Source organism: Mus musculus, chromosome 10 (genome assembly GCF_000001635.26).
Source record: "Mus musculus strain C57BL/6J chromosome 10, GRCm38.p6 C57BL/6J".
Classification (NCBI taxonomy): domain Eukaryota; kingdom Metazoa; phylum Chordata; class Mammalia; order Rodentia; family Muridae; genus Mus; species Mus musculus.
In genome coordinates this window covers 43050247-43066646 of record NC_000076.6, presented here as the reverse complement: position 1 = coordinate 43066646, position 16400 = coordinate 43050247, and the positions used below count along the sequence as shown (strand labels likewise).

At 43.8% G+C, this 16400-nt stretch overlaps 1 protein-coding gene across 4 annotated transcripts in view; it reads left to right on the top strand.

Annotated features, from left to right (window-relative positions):
• The window catches only part of Sobp (sine oculis binding protein), a 180652-nt gene that overhangs the window by 116493 nt on the left and 47759 nt on the right, over positions 1-16400 (top strand). The gene's annotated exons all lie outside the window — the stretch shown is intronic.

Below are 16400 nucleotides of genomic sequence, written 5' to 3'. Positions count from 1 at the left end.
ATTTATTTTAAAATAAGATCAACTTTCCTTGCAACCCAATGCACCAATACCTGCCAACCCTTAAAATGTGATAGCAACTGCCACGTTTCATTTGGAACTTCATCAGCCTTTCAAAGTAGTTCCAAGTGACCAAAATCCTTCTTCCTGGTTCTGTTGTTCTAACCAAAGCCACACGTGTGACCCCACTGACTTCAAATTGTTGCTTAGCTGTTATGGCTGAGCTATACAAAGACCAAAGGTTGATTTGTGTGATACACCAGAACTCTTACTGCAGCAAATAAAACATATGGGACATATACACGCACGGTATACCATGTATCGACTTTCCACAAGGGGCTGCCATAGACCTAGAGGGTAGAGTGGCCCAGGAAATGCAGGGACAGATTGATTACTGTCTAGAGAGAACTGCCCTGTCTCTCTATCAAACTTCCAAATCTCTCTAGTCTTGAACTACTCCTATGTTCTCATGGGATTCTGAGCTGTCTTTCAGATCAATAAAAGACCTTCTGGAAATGAAAGCAATGGTCTTAAACTAAGCAAGGCACCGCTCTGATAAGAATGGTCAATTTACGCTCTTGGCAAGACCATCTTGATTCTACACAGGCTGAAGGGGTGGCAGCCATACAAGCTTCCCTGTCTCATCTGTCCATTCCTCTCCTGCCATCGGAATGGTGGCCTCACTTATTCTCTGGCTTTTGGACTCTTCTTCCTGACTTGGCCTTGTGGTATAGGACCTTTCTTTTCTCCTCTACAGAGACCCTCCAGACTACACTGGAGCATCCCCTCTCACAAGTACAAACCATATCATGACTCTTTTTTTAGTTCTTTGTGTTTGGAGAAGAAGCCACCTAGGGATGGTCTAGAGTGGCCAGCTCTTGCTTGCACCCAGAGGCTTTGGGGGATATAGGAACCTCGATTTGATCTGAGGCCCTGGTTGCCTGCAGGTTCTTCTCTTCCAAAGCTTGGGAAACCTTTGTCTTTCTAGTTTCAGGGCAGCTGCAGGGAAAGGTCTGGGCGGGGTGGTTTGCTTTCCGTGCTGGTTTCTCACAGCACACATGCAGACGTTCTTTGAGCCAGAGAGACAGAAGCGAGACCATGTGTTCTCCAAAGGCGACACTGTGGTTTGGCAGGTGAGAGCTCTGCTCTGCCAGCTCTATGGCACTGGCAAGTTCCCGACCCAGAGCCATCAGAGTAAAGAAAGCACTCATACATCATAGCGTCAACTTGGAAACCAAATAGCATCTCCTATAGGAAGCACTTAGCAGGAGCCTTAGTGCCTGCTTAGCAGGAGCCTTAGTACCTGCACATAAGTAGGAGCTTTGCTTCTAATTAAACAGAGCTAGAAGGCTTGGGGCAAATGCTAGCCGGTGCTCTACTCTCCACTCAAGCCTCTTAGCTCCTGTTCTAGACAGAGTATATGTTTTTTTTTTTAAGAGAAAAAAAGCAAACAGGGCATTTTGTTGTGAGTTTGGTTTTGAGACAGGGTCTCAGTTAGAGCTGTGGAAAGCCTCCAACTTGCCATCCTCCTGCCTCAGCCTTGTAGGCACTGGAATTGCAGGTCTGCACCCTCATATCCAGCTCCCAAGGGCAGTATTTTAATGAAATCAAACGAGCTTTGGCGCAGTGCACACATCCATTCAGTTGCCTGCTAGTGTCCGCGGAACTAGAAAATGCCCATGGACTGCCAGTCAGCGCTGCTGATTGAGAAAGTACTGCGTTGTTTGAGTCCTGCCTAGGAAGAACCCCAAAATTACTCTGATGAATGGACTGTTGCCAAGTTTAAGACTCTTCTCCACTGTATCTACAAGCTGTGAGACTTTGGACAAACTATGGAATCTCCCATTCTGTGTCCTCCAATACAATGAGAACAGTAACAACTCCCCACGAAGGCTGGTGTTAGGGGTGAAGGAATAAACTTCTGGAAGTTGCTCAGAAAAGTTTCTGGCAAACACTTGGCACTTACTCACTGTTGCAAACACTTGGCACTTACTCACTGTTGTTATTACTGGGGCTAATCTAAGGTTGTTTGCTTTGAAGCACATCTTACATTCCTCCTTAGCCAAATTTTCAGGCAAATCTGATTTTTTACAAATACACAGAGAAGCCACAGGATGAAGGGGGCAACGTGCACTGAGTAACTGATTCTTAGACTACACTTAAACATACATATTACTCTCAATGAATATGGGCTACACCATGCAAGACCTCTTGAAGCTGCCCAACCATTTAACAGTGAAGTTTTCATCTGAGATTGCAACTAAATTGAGTCTGGTAGACTAGTAATCCCAGCACACAGGAGGTTTAGGCAGGAAATGCTGAAAGTTCAAAAGCAGCCTGGACTATGTGGTGAAATCTTGCCTTAAAACATATATATATATATATATCAAGAAAATAAAGGTAAAGGGGAAAATGTGATTTATGCAAATATGTATCTGTATTACCAAATGACTGTCTCTGGCAGCACTAAGGAAATGATGTAAGAAACCACACTGTGTGGGATAGCTCCAGAGAACCTGTGTGGTACTGGATCTTTAGAGAACTCTCCTCTAGATTTCCATTCTGACCATAACTTTGCTAAGTAGATGCTGTTTCAATTTATAGACAAGGAAATTATCTATAGCGCATGTACAGCGATGTTACACTCTTGCTGATGGGCAAGAGGAGAGTTTCCAGTGGACAGAGCTGGGTCTCACCCTCATCTCTCTGACATATACCCCATCCAGTGCTCAGGCCAGTCTGTACTTCAGCCTCCACGGGGTCTTAAATAGTTTTCTAGCTCAGTGTCAGAGGAGTTCAGCATGTGGTTGTGGGGTGAAGGAGTCGACTCTTCGTAGCATCTCTGTAGTAACAGCTCTTAGGTAGCCCCTAAAGCTAAGAAGGAGAGAGAGCTGTGTGACAACAGCATTTTATTCAGAAACCGAGGTCAAGGTCTGAGAATTCCCAATCTATCAGAGAGTGAGGAAAAGAACCAAATCATTCATATATACATATATATGTGTATACACACACACACACACACACACACACACACACACACATATATATATACATATGTGTGTGTGTATATATATATATATATATATATATATATACATATACATACATATATATATATATATATATATAGAGAGAGAGAGAGAGAGAGAGAGATTTGGTACATTAACAGAACAGCTGTAAACTATAGAAAAAGTCATATATATACATATATACATATACATATATATATATCTTAATTTGACTTGAATTTTGAAAATCTGAGAATCATAGGATATAAGCAAGTTCTAAGTTTCCCTTTGAAGATTTTTTGTACCTTTTTTATCACTAAGGTCAGTGTTTTTATGAGTTTTTAATTTTATGTGTCTGTATGTGCACGTGAATGCAGGTGCCCTTAGAGGCTAAAAGAGGGTTTGGGTCCCCTGGAGCTAGAGTTACAGGCATTTGTGACACATGATATGGGCTCTGGGAACCAAACCTTGGGTCCTCTCAAGAGCAGTGTGTGCCCTTCACCCTGGAGCCTTTTCTCCAGGCCACTGAGGCCATTTTAGGCTTTAACTGCCCTCAGTTTTTGTTGTTGGTTGTTTTTGTTGAGACAGGGTTTCAACAAAACCCTCTGTAGCCTTGGCTATCCTAGAACTCACTCTGTAGACCAGGCTGGCCTAAACTCAGAGATCCTCTGCCTCTGCCTCCTGAGTGCTGGGATTAAAGGTGTGCAGCACCCTTGCCCAACTAATTAACATAATTTTAATTGCTAGAACTCAAGAATTACCTAAAATAACAGAAAATTTGCCTCTGACATTTTCTAGGAAAATATAGAAGGTATATCAAGTAAAGTAAGGAGATCAAACAGGATGTTTATTTATCAATATAAAACTGTACAAGTAACCAGGAGGGACTCGAGTTTTTTTGTCATGCGCTTGGTTTCCTACTGAGAAGAAAAAGCTAGCAAGAGCCTGTTGTAGGAAAGAAGAAAAAATTATAAATAGGAGAGTTGGAAAAAAATGGCTTGTGAATAATAAAGGAGACAAGAGATTGAAGACAGGGATGTGGGGTGGTGAGAGCCACTGTAGCCCAGAAGAAGGGCAGGGGCAGGGGCAGGGATGGGGTGGTGAGAGCCACTGTAGCCTAGAAGAAGGGAGAGAGATAGTGAAACATCAGACAGCTGGCCCAGGAAAGCAAGGGCTGCTAACACAGTGTTGGGTCATTGCATTTGGCTTCCAGTATCTTTCTTGCCTGTGGGTTTGTTAAGTTCACACCCTGCTGTCTGGACTTAAGCATCATGATTTCATGGAGAGTCCTCTTCCGTGCCCTCCAGGCAGACCCCACACCACCCCCAGCTTCATCTTCCCTAGCATGGCTAAGTGTGTGCGGGAACGGAGCCACTTACAGAGGACATTTTTCTCCCTTCCCCCTGGCTGGAAACTCTGAGGTGGCCGTGTTGTCTGTTGTCTGTCTTGTTCGTCTCCCGAACTCCAGAACTAGGCTTGCCTCCTGCTTTTGGTTTGGTTTGGTTTGGTTTTCCTGGATTCTAAGATCCACCCCCCCCCCCTCTCTCTCTCTCTCTCTCACACACACACACACACACACACACACACACACACACACACATTAAGATTATAACAACTCAGAAATGGGAGTCACACATTACAATTGATGACCTGTCACTGTTTAATTGGCAGTGCTTTCTCCCTTGAGATATTACGATAATGGCATCTTAACAGCCCGTGGTAATAGAGACTCGGTGGACTGTGAAGCGGCTCAGGGATTATTGGTCCAGTGAGTGCCTGTGCTAGCCCACATTTCTGGGTCTGGTCCCAAAGAAAAGAAAATGCCCCAAAAGTTAGTTGTGGATTGTATGTGCTGAGGTGGAGTTGAGGGACCAGGGCCTCTGACTACCCTGGCCCGCACGCCACGGCTATACCCTTTACCACAGAGCATGTCACGGCTATACCCTTTACCACAGAGCATGTCACGGCTATACCCTTTACCACAGAGCAGCCACAGACAGCTTCGCTCATCCTTGCAAACGAAATATTGAACTAGTTAAGACAGACCCCAGTCAAGCTGACTTTAAAATAAGAAAACAGTCTTTTTGTCTCCATTATCTAGAAAATTGCTTATCAACCAATCATGAAGACGTCCTGGAAAAGGAGCAGTGTTCTCTTCCCCCATCTCTTTCAATAGGAAAGGCTGTAGATTGCACCAGAATAACATAAATAACACGCTATTTTGTAAATTACGATGCCCCATCTCCCAGCATGACCTGCATTCTTTAGAGATGTTCCCAGCCAGCAGAAGAAACCACGCGCATGTGAGTGTGTGCTGCATCTCAGAATGTATGACTTACACTCTGGGACGTGTTATATCATAGATAAAGTTATATGAGGACCTTGGCTCCAAAGTTCCTCGACGCTGTTGGCATCCACATCTCGTGGCTTGGGTTCCTTTGAATGGAAAATTCAAATCTGAATTTGATTCTAACATGGTTTGATAAGTGTATAAGGTATACCAGTGATATCAATACCACTTTGGGGTTAGAGAAATCTTTATATATTTACTGGATAGCTTAAAATGTAAAAAAAATAAGCAACACTGGTACATAAATAGATAAAACATAAAATGTGAAAGTAAATTTATGAATCCCATGCAGGAATGTGGATCTCTACATAAAGAGAAATGAAAGCAAATGAGGTCATTATTCAAGTGTTTCCGAGTCGATGACGTTTAACTCGTTTCAAACATTTACCCAGCTCTTTCCTCAACTAATTTAATGTTTACAATACATAAAAATAAATAACATGGAGAAATCAGGTGGTAATGAAATTTTTACCATCGTTTTCTTCTTAGCCTTCATGCATTTTGAGTTTTGAACAGTGTCTGACTGTCATCAAATCAGTCAAGTTGAAAATTGAGCTGCATCAGTAAAGCCAGATTTGATAATGCAAACCAAACCATCTTCTCTCCAGGGACTTGGTCTCCCTGGTGTATGTTGTCTGAATAGTTTCTATGTCTCTAATTTATTCTTTTGTACATACTGCATGGAAATAGGGTCTATTATGCTATTCAGTGTCTATAAAGATTTTTCAGCCCTTTAAAATCTGTATATTTAATGTTATGGGCACATCTCAGAAGTAGAAGTAATATAAGAATGTGTGTGTGTAACTGGGCATGGTGGCCACACACCTTTAATCCCAGCACTCGGGAGGCAGAGGCAGGCAGATTTCTGAGTTCGAGGCCAGCCTGGTCTACAGAGTGAGTTCCAGGACAGCCAGGGCTACACAGAGAAACCCTGTCTCAAAAAACCAAAAAAAAAAAAAAAAAAAAAAAAAAAAGAAGAGTGTGTGTGTGTGTGTGTGTGTGTGTGTGTGTGTGTGTGTGTGTGTGTGTTTGTGAACGCGCATGCATGTTTAAGAGAGATTTTAAAGTTTAAACTATATCCATATGAACTATGTATTTCAGGGTATTATAAGTTTCCAGGGTGCTTTGGAGATTAGACACTAGAAACCCCCCCATACACACACACACACACACACACACACACACACACACGCACACGCACACACACACACACACATTAAGATAAAGGGTCACTTAGTGAGGAAGAAATGATAGACTTATTGAGAAAAGGTGGGTCCTCAGAAGAGATGGATCCCAAGCTGCTCCTTGGAGGGTGGGTGGCCACGGAAGAGCATCCCTGGGAAGATGTGAACGGATGGTGTGCCTGGGAGAGGAGGAGCAGGTGGGGGACCGTCTGGGCTGGTCTCATTCTGTGAGTGAGAACAGAATTACCTCTATAGGGCACTTTCAGCAGATTGAGAGCAGAGCAGCCAGTTTTACATTTTGTGTTTTATGCAGTAGGAATCTGTATTAGACGTCTGAGCCAGGAATTATTCTTATGAGATGCTCCCCAGATTGAAAGAAGAATAGGGAAACTTCTAGACGTCAGGCAAAGCAATCCAGAAGACTTTTCTCAGATGGAAAGCGAGCAAGAAAGAGAGACCCTGCAAAACACTGTCCAAAAGTCTCAACTGTCAGATTCTTCCGGCCGTCTTAACGTACAGAACTGCAGAGATCTTTTGAAGTTCAATTGTCTGATAAGTGACAGTCTTAAATAAGTTACTAGCTGTGTCTAGCAGGGAAAATATGATCAAAGTAAAAGAAGAAAACTGAAGTTTAAAACTATTTGTGGCGGAGAGTAATTCTGGAGTCTTTGTGATTTAACCTGTACAAATCCAAGCTAGAAAGAGAAGGTTTCCAATCTTGAATGGCTTAAAGATGTATTCTTTATTCCCAAGGGCGCGCAACCATCCGTTCTTTCTGAAAACTGCTTACAGGCTTCAAGCATGCCTGCCCTAGTGTCTCAGACTTCACTCCAGCTGTGGGGATAGTTGGCTTGGGAGCACTGGCATGATCCATTTCTACACTGGTCAAAGGGATGCTGACTGTACGTGCCATTGCGCATCATTGTAAACGTTAGGTGAGGTAATAAATACCAGCGTTTGCTTCTGATGAGCCTTCAGCAAAAAAGGAAATCGCTCTTTGATATCCAACTTTTTTGAGAGAAAGAATGAAACAATGAATAAAATCCACAAGCCCTTCAGCATTTAATTTAAAGGTGGAAAAAAAAAAAAAGCCCAACCTGGCAGGGAATGGGCGTCAAGATGGCTTGGCTGGCAAAGGTACTTGGTGCCAAAACTGATACCCTGCATTAGATCTCAGGGACACACACACACACACACACACACACACACACATACACACAGGAGAGGAACAGCTCCCCACACATTGTCTTCCGAGCTCCACATGAGCTGTGGCATGTTACACATCCCTCTGCAAGTAAAATTTAAAAAGAAAGAAAGAAGGCAAAAGACTCGTGAGCTGGAGCTCTGCTTCTGTGAGTTTCATGTGCTCTTCATATCTTGTACTGTGTACCAGACTGAGAATGAAGAAATTATACCCAGCCAATAGGATTCCTTAAAAACTTCAAAGTCTTTATACAAGAAACACGTCCTATTGGATTTACTGGGTTACTGTAGTGGGACATTGCATTGACATAAGATGATTTTTGAGGGAAAAAAATAAGAATTTTTCAGCTAATCCTCCAAATTGAATTTCTAAGGTTACTAATTCTTTATTCTAATTCCCTATTTCAAATTTTACTTTCCTTTTGAAAGTGAACAAAGTCACTGAGTTTTTGGTATCTTCCTACTCCTCCCTCTTTCTGCTGATAACTTCCAAATACATGAGTTAGACATTTCACAATTGACAGTGAATCAAAAAGTCCAAAGTGATGTAAGAGAGATGTCACAGAGTGAGCTTGTTTACGCTCAGAAGTGACAAATGACTCCCTCGGCTAGGGCTCCTCCTCTGCAGTTTTTATTTTACTTTTTGATACAGGGTCTCCGGTAGCCCAGACTGGTCTTGAAGTTCAGATCTTTCCCCCACTACCCCTACCCCCTCTCTCACCTCCCCTGCCTCTTGAATGCTGAGGTTACAGGCGTGGGCCATCATACTTGCCAGGATGCCTCTTTAAAATAGTTGAGCTGCTTGTATTTAGATGGTCAAGGTCATGTTTAAGGTTATCATGAGCTGCACACAATAGGTTGCCTGTTACACTAGGAGAACACAACACCCAGGAAGCAAAGCCTAATAATGTCTTTCCTCTGACCCGACTCTTTTCTTTCTGAGCCTAGTAGTATATTATTTACTCTAATTTGATATTATGCTTTCTAAAATCATAGGGGTTTTGAGGAATTTTTTTTAATCCCAGCAGGAATCAGATGAATATGTAAAGTGGAGGAGGAATGGCGAGTCTTAGTCTGTCTAGTCAGGGCAGCCTTGTGAGTGCGTCTCATAAGTCCCAAGATGTGCCTGGCTTCTCCAGGGACCAGCAGGTCCTATTGCTCTGTGTCTAGTAGGCCAGTTCACACCTCATGGAAGTATGACAAATGACAAGAACTGAAATTCAGATAGTGTGTGTGTAGTTTGTGAGTGTGCGTGTGTGTGTGTGTATGTGTGTGTTTGAATCTACCATTCAAACAAAAATTACTCAAATTCATGGGTTTATATTTAAGTTTCTTTTGCAAAAATCGGTCATGGGACCAATATGGCTGCCACTGGTTGGAATCTACCATTCAAACAAAAATTACTCAAATTCATGGGTTTATATTTAAGTTTCTTTTGCAAAAATCGGTCATGGGACCAATATGGCTGCCACTGGTTGGCGCTGAGCCTAGGTTTCAGGATGTCTTCTCTTTCACTCTCAGCTGTCATCATCAACATATCTTTAGCATGTTCTGGCCAAAACGTTCACATCGCTACTTTCTCGGTTTTCTTACATTAGACTCTACGCCAGTGCCCCCTACCAGCACACGGTTGCCAGAATCCTGTCGCAGACTCTTTCCACAGTTCTGTCAGTGAGCTCTAACCAGGGGCCTGCTCTGTGCAAGGCACAAGATCATCTTAAATCGCTACAAAATCTACTGGATGTTTGTTTTCAGGCAAGGTCTCCTGTATCTCCAGCTAGTCTCAAACTCACTATGTAACTAACCAAGGATGGCCTTGAACTTATGATTCTGAAACATGGCGAGTGATAGGATCCACATGTGTAACACCATGCCTTTGTCCTTGTTTACGTGGTATAGGCATCGGGCCCAGGGTGTGGGCTAGGCAAGCACTCTACCAATTACTTTACTTCTTCCCCTGACTGTTACAAGATACAAAAAAAATTATATATGCATTATATATATATACTATTATACATGTTGTTATATTGTATACTAATATATGTATATATATATAAAATATATATGTGCATAGTTTAATCATGCAAGGTAAATTATCATTTAACATTCAGGGGAAGAAGTACTGGGATGTATTGTAATTGGTAGAGTATGTATATGTATTATATACATACATACATATATATACTATTGTATATATAATCGTATATATGTATATAATACCTACATACTATCTACATATATAATAGTATGTATGTATATTATATACACACACACATAATATAATATGCAGATGTGTATTATATACACATATATAATATGTCTCCACAGAGTGCTGAGACTCCCATGTCTCTCCCAAGTTTAGGGCGTTACAAAGTGTGTCTGCAGTAAGTCAGCCTTGACTGATTTGACTTTCTTTTTGGCACATTTTTGAGTTAGCAGATTCCTGGGATCAAGAGAAAAGGTCCCCTTCCTAAAACTAAGATATGTTATCCCTTTCCTTACCCCAACAATCCAGGTTTGTTTCCCTAACGAGAGTGGGACCTGTAAAGAATTGTCTCATGTTGTATACAGCTTCCTGCATTCATTTCTACACAGGAAGGGTGTTCCGAATGTAATGTTCAAAGAACTGTTTTAAAATGGACATTTCGGGTTGAGAAGGTGGCTCGGTTCGTAGATCTCTTGCCTGGGATGCACAAAGTTTTGGATTCAGTCTGCAACACTGCATAAACCAGGCGTGTTGGCACACACTGCCTCTACTCCTGTAGAAGTGTCATCCTTGGCTACACAGAGAGCTGAAGGGGGGAAGTATTCTTTCATTTTAGCACAACTATTCAATGAAAAAACCTTACTTCGGAAATGTTACTACATTCCTAGGACGAAGTGACAATCTTCCTCTGGCTGGCCCAGGACGGCAGGCAGTATGATCACGCAGAGATGCCCTACTCTCGTGATCTTCATTCAGAATGTCAGGGAACCAAAGATACAGCTTCCTCTGGGCTGCTCCTTCTGCCTCACAGAATTACCATGAGAGAATCCTCATACTTCCCTTGGAAACAGAGCTATGCAAAGTCTTGGATTTTATTACAGGATTTTATACCAATAATTACTTAAAATTTAATGAATTTCACTACTGGCTTAATTGCTTTTGAGTAGTTCCACTTAGCTTATTAAAGAGAAGCAAGGACATATTCATTTAATGAGCAGCACAAGTCTTGCCCTCACATCTGCCTACATTCTCTTTTCAATTAATCAATTATAGTTCGATGGTGTGTAATTACACATTAAGAAAGTTATTGGATATCTCAGCATGCCTGTCCCAGGAGGCTCATGAATACATAATATAACACACCTGTAATGACCTGCGCTCAGATCTGAAAATTACACATCTCTGTCCTCTCTCCTCTCCTCTCCTCTCCTCTCCTCTCCTCTCCTCTCCTCTCCTCTCCTCTCCTCTCCTCTCTCTCCTCTCTCCTCTCCTCTCCTCTCTTCTCCTCTCCTCTCCTCTCCTCTCCTCTCCTCTCCTCTCCTCTCCTCTCCTCTCCTCTCCTCTCCTCTCCTCTCCTCTCCTCTCCTCTCCTCTCCTCTCCTCTCCTCTCCTCTCCTCTCCTCTCCTCTCCTCTCCTCTCCTCTCCTCTCCCCTCCCCTCCCCTCCCCTCCCCTCCCCTCCCCTCCCCTCCCCTCTCCTCTCCTCTCCTCTCCTCTCCCCTCTTCTCCTCTCCTCTCCCCTCCTCTCCCCTCCTCTGCTATAAATTAAGATAAGAGCAATTACCATTAACTTTTGAGTTGCACCTAGTCAATGTGATATGGAGCGGGGAGAGGAAAAAGGATTGAAAAAAGCCCATAGTGTAAAGGGAGGGGAAGGACTCTGCTGAGCTTCCTGAGACCCATGCGTGTGTGGAGAGCAGGGGTGCAGGGGCCCCCATCTGAACTGTGTCTACTGAATCATACCACGTACCTGAGACAGTCAGGCCAGCATAACGAGGACTCAGATAGTGACTTGCTTCCTTCAGTAGCCTGGTGTGAGAAATAGGAAAACGGAAGAACCTTCTAGAATCGCATGCAGTCAAATTTGCTTGGCTTGTTTCAAATCAAGCCGAAGTCTGGAACTGATCCTCACTCGGGAGCACTATGCCCCTGCATAGCAACTGAGCCACGCTGGGAGGAAAGAAAGAGGGGAGGAAAAAGGGCCTGCTAAAAATTCAGCATACACAAAGGGCAAATTTTACTACATGAATGGTGCGCTCTGGTTCTGGTCCTATTCCGGTTATGTTCTGACTTATGCGAACCCAGTAAAACCCAAGGAGAACCGCTAATCCAAATAACATAGTCAGAGGCATTCAAAATGCCTAAGCCAACCATGCGACTTTAAGCGAAATGCCCTGTTAAAATAAGCTTTTGATGTCTGCACAGCTCAAACCCAAGAAGCAATCTGTTGACATTTTCAGCAAATGCTATCTTAGTGTGAGACAGAGGCAGAGGCGCTTCCTGTGAGTACTCTTCACTGCAACAGGGATTCCTCCTGCACCCTCCCGGCTCCCCCAGCAACAGAACCCCCTGACTCCTGCTGTCCTCTGCTAAGGGAGGAACCGGCAAGGTTAGATCTCTTGTGCCTAGTGGCTGCCCATCTGAACACAAAGGAGACAGTTGGACTTGTGAGCAGATGTTCCCGAACATGCAGATGTGCGGAGAGCCCTCTGGGTGGGGATGAAGTCACTTGGTTGATGTTTTTAATTCAATACCAATTCTGGGTATTTTTGTGTCCTGTTCTCCCTGCCCACAGCCACTGGTCACACACACCCCAGTGTTCAGTCCGTCTGAGCCTGCCTCCCAGTGTGCTTTTCTGAGAGTGCCCAAGACCCTCCTGCCCCTGAATGGAAGATGTGTGTCAGTGGCCTATGCAACCCGTGTACTTTCAGGGTGTGGCCTTTCCTGGTACTCCTGGTCTCCTGGGACAAATGTCTCTGCCCAAGGGGCAGTCTTCCTGTGTGGGCTGCATTTGTGGCATCTCATGGGCCTCCGTGGGGGTTGAATTGTAAATAGTGGCCACCACATAAAACATGTCATCTGTACCCCTGTGGGTAGTATGATGGAACACAAAAAAAGATTTATTCCAGAAACATGAACTGATGTTTATAGCCATGCCAGGACTGGCTTTTAAAACAGCGGAAAACTGTCTCAAAAGCAATGTAAGTACCAAGTAATAGAAGCCCGAAAGGGAGCTGTAGAGACACAAGGAAGGCTCTGTGCTTGGAGAGAGGCAACAAGCTGGTGTAGCCACTAGACGCTTTCTGATGATAAGAGAATATGGGATGTCTCCTTCCAAGGTTCTAGGAGAGCCTGGCCCAGTCGCCTGTGCAGTCTCTCTAACCCTGTAATCAGTCCAGGGGCTGGAGAACAATGAGGTACTGCTGGGTTAAGCAAATTACCTTGCCTTGGGAGAGTTTCTTTATTTACTGGGCTGTGATTCGGGCTGTGTTGGGGAGCAACATTCTCCCTTGTTGGGGAATTATACCCCCAGCAGAGTGTCGGCTATGGTGTGGTGACCACGTGACCCGAGACTTGCTCAACCTTTCCTGATACAGTATATTGTCTGTCTACATAAATCAGTCATCCTCCAGTGGGCTCGAGGGGCCCAGCATTTGAAACACTGAACGTCTTTTGAGAACCCCATCAGTTTATTGACATGGTTCTTCCCCATTGTGTGAACTGGAAGTAATTTCTGCCATCTATAATACATACATGAAATAGAAAGTCATCAACAAGAGCCAACAGGTTCACAAATATATAATCAAGCTATCTGAATCCGGCTGACGGGTTCTGGATCCTCTATTAGAATTCCTATGCAACTTTGCCTGTTGGCGGTGTCTCCGGATGCCTGCTGGCAGCTGCAGCTCCTCCGTCTCTGAGACAGGCAGCCCTTGGTGGTAAAATGTGGCCAGTTCTCTTTGTATGTGCTATGGCAATTGTTCTGTGATGTAATTTTGTTTCACTGCTCATTCTGCCCTATAAATACCCATTGCCTTTATAAAGAGTGAAACTCCCCTGAAAGCAGTGTGTGGTGTGTGTGTGTGGGGGGGGGGGGTTCATATTTCAAAGCTCAACTCTGCCCCTACTCAACTCATACCTCTATCCATCTTTTTCCTTTACTCCACTCTGGGTCTCTTCTCTGCATCATATTCCCTTTGGTAAGGAAAGGGGAACGGATAGGTTCTGGATGCCCATGAGAGCGCCCCCTGGAGACACATGATAAAATAGCACCCTCCAACTTGGCCCTAAAAAGATGTCTGGACCCAGGCCTGCGAACTGTGCCAGTACTTTGGAGCCTGTGAGTTTGATATTTTAGATTCTTTAAGCCAAACTCTGGCATGTGTATGAGAACTCACGTGCATGAACATGTGCTTACGGCAACTTTTATTGAGGGTTTAAGCTACCAAGGAGCTTTTTAAGCGAGGTGTTGTGAAAAACTTGAAAAATTAAATGATATTCCAGGTCCTAAAAGATTCTTCGGCCACCCAGGAATTTCTCCCTGGTCACATTTCTCTGCAGGTCTCTGCCTCCTGCCAGCCTGTTCTGGCCCTCTCCTCGTCTTCACAACCCCTCTTCTCGTTAAATGCATAGCCTTTACCCTTGAATTTGCCTCAACTTCTTAGCAGAGCAGATTAGAGCTAGCCTCATGTTTCCAAGAAAGTCTTTGTAAGTGTCCCTTTGGTTTTTTTGTTGTTGTTGTTGTTTTCTTATAAAAAACAACATTTAATTGGGGCTGGCTTACAGGTTCAGAGGTTCAGTCCATTATCATCAAGGTGGGAGCATGGCAGCATCCCGGCTGTCATGGCACAGGCAGAGTTGAGAGTTCTACGTCTTCATCCAAAGGCTTCTAGTGGAAGACTGACTTCCAGGCAACTAGGGTGAGGATCTTATACCCACACCCACAGTGACACACCCTCCAACCAGGTCACACCTATTCCAACAAGGCCACACCTTCAGATGGTGCCACTCCCTGGTCCAAGGATATACAAACCATCACATTCCACTCCCTGGTCCCCATAGACTTGTTCAAAAACATGAGTCTTTAGGGGCCATACTTAAACATAGCATAATGCAAAATGCATCTAGTCCAACTTTCAAAGTCATCATAGTCTATAGTAGTTGCAACAATGTTAAAAGTCCAAAGTTCAAGGTCTCTTCTGAGATTCATTCAACTTAATTAACTGTAATCCCCAAAGCAAGGCAGGAAACCAGCTGTGCAAACTCCAAACTCTGCATCTCCATGGATGATGTCAAAGCACTCTTCAGATCTCCACTGCTTTTTCATCTTTGTTGACTGCAACAAACTGCTTTCTCCTGGGCTGGTTCCACTCCCTGTTAGCAGCTTTCCTCAGCATGTATCCCATGGCTCTGGCATCTTTATCATCTTTGAGTCTCCAAAGGCAATTTCAATGTTACAGCTTCTTGTTTCAGTGTCTGGGATTCCACTTGATTCCTCCTAAGGGCTGGCATCACTTCTCCATCTCTGCCCTCTGTAGCACTCTAAGCTCAGTTTGATCCATTCCACTATTGCTGCTGTTCTTGGTGTTCATCCCATGGTACTGACATCTCCAATACACTGGGGTGTTCCACTCCAACCGGGCTTCACCAATAGCCTCTCATAGGCTCTCTTCATGGTGCCAAGCATCAAATCCTTTCCCTGACCCCTTCAGTTCTGGGCCATCAACTACAGCTGAGGCTACACCTTCTCCAATGGCCTTCCATGACTTCTCACAGTGCCAAGCCTCAGCTGTTCATGACACCTTCATGCCTTCAAAACCAGTACCACCTGGGTGACTCTTACACATTACCAAGTCCAGCTGCAGCATGAGGTACAACCTTGGCTATCTCTGGAACACAGCTTCTTTGTGCTCCCAGAAAACAACTCCCAGATTTCAACTCAGTGATGCTGGTCTCTTCTTAATCATTGCTAATGTCTTAGCTTCAGCTAACCAGCATCAATTGTCCCAGTAGTTCCTTCCATTCTTAACTCTAGAGCCAGAGCTACATGGCTGAAGCTGCCGAGTTCTGCTGCTTACAGGAACTAGAACATGATCCCTTTGTACTATTACATTATCACTAGCTTGTTTTCTAAATCCTTCACTGCCTAAGCTTGGCTATCCTGGTTCTTGCTCTGTAGATTGACCTTGAATGCAGAGATCAGCATGCCTGTCTCATGGGATTAAAGGTATGTACCACCATGCCTGGTTCTAAATTCAGGTGGGTAGGATCTTGCCCCAAGGTCCCACTCCCTTAATCTGTTATCTCCTAGAACACAGGATTTTGCTCCATTTCACTTCCTCGTATGCCTTTAATACTCGAACCATATATTTTATATTTTGCCTTTTTAAGCTTGCTATGCTTGTTCAAACTTCTCTTTGTGAGACTTAACCAGAGAACAAAGTCTTTGCTAGGCTTTTTTGAAACTTCCTTTGTCAATGCAATTAATGCAATTAATCCAAGTCTCTTCACCTTAGCCTCAGGCAGACTTTTCAGACAAGAGCAAAAAGTAGCCACATTCTTCACCAAAATACCACAAAAACAGTCTTTATGCCACATACTGAAATTCTTCTCCTTTGAAATCTCTTGGGCCAGGTCAACACAGTTCAAATTACTCCCAGCAACAAAGTCTTC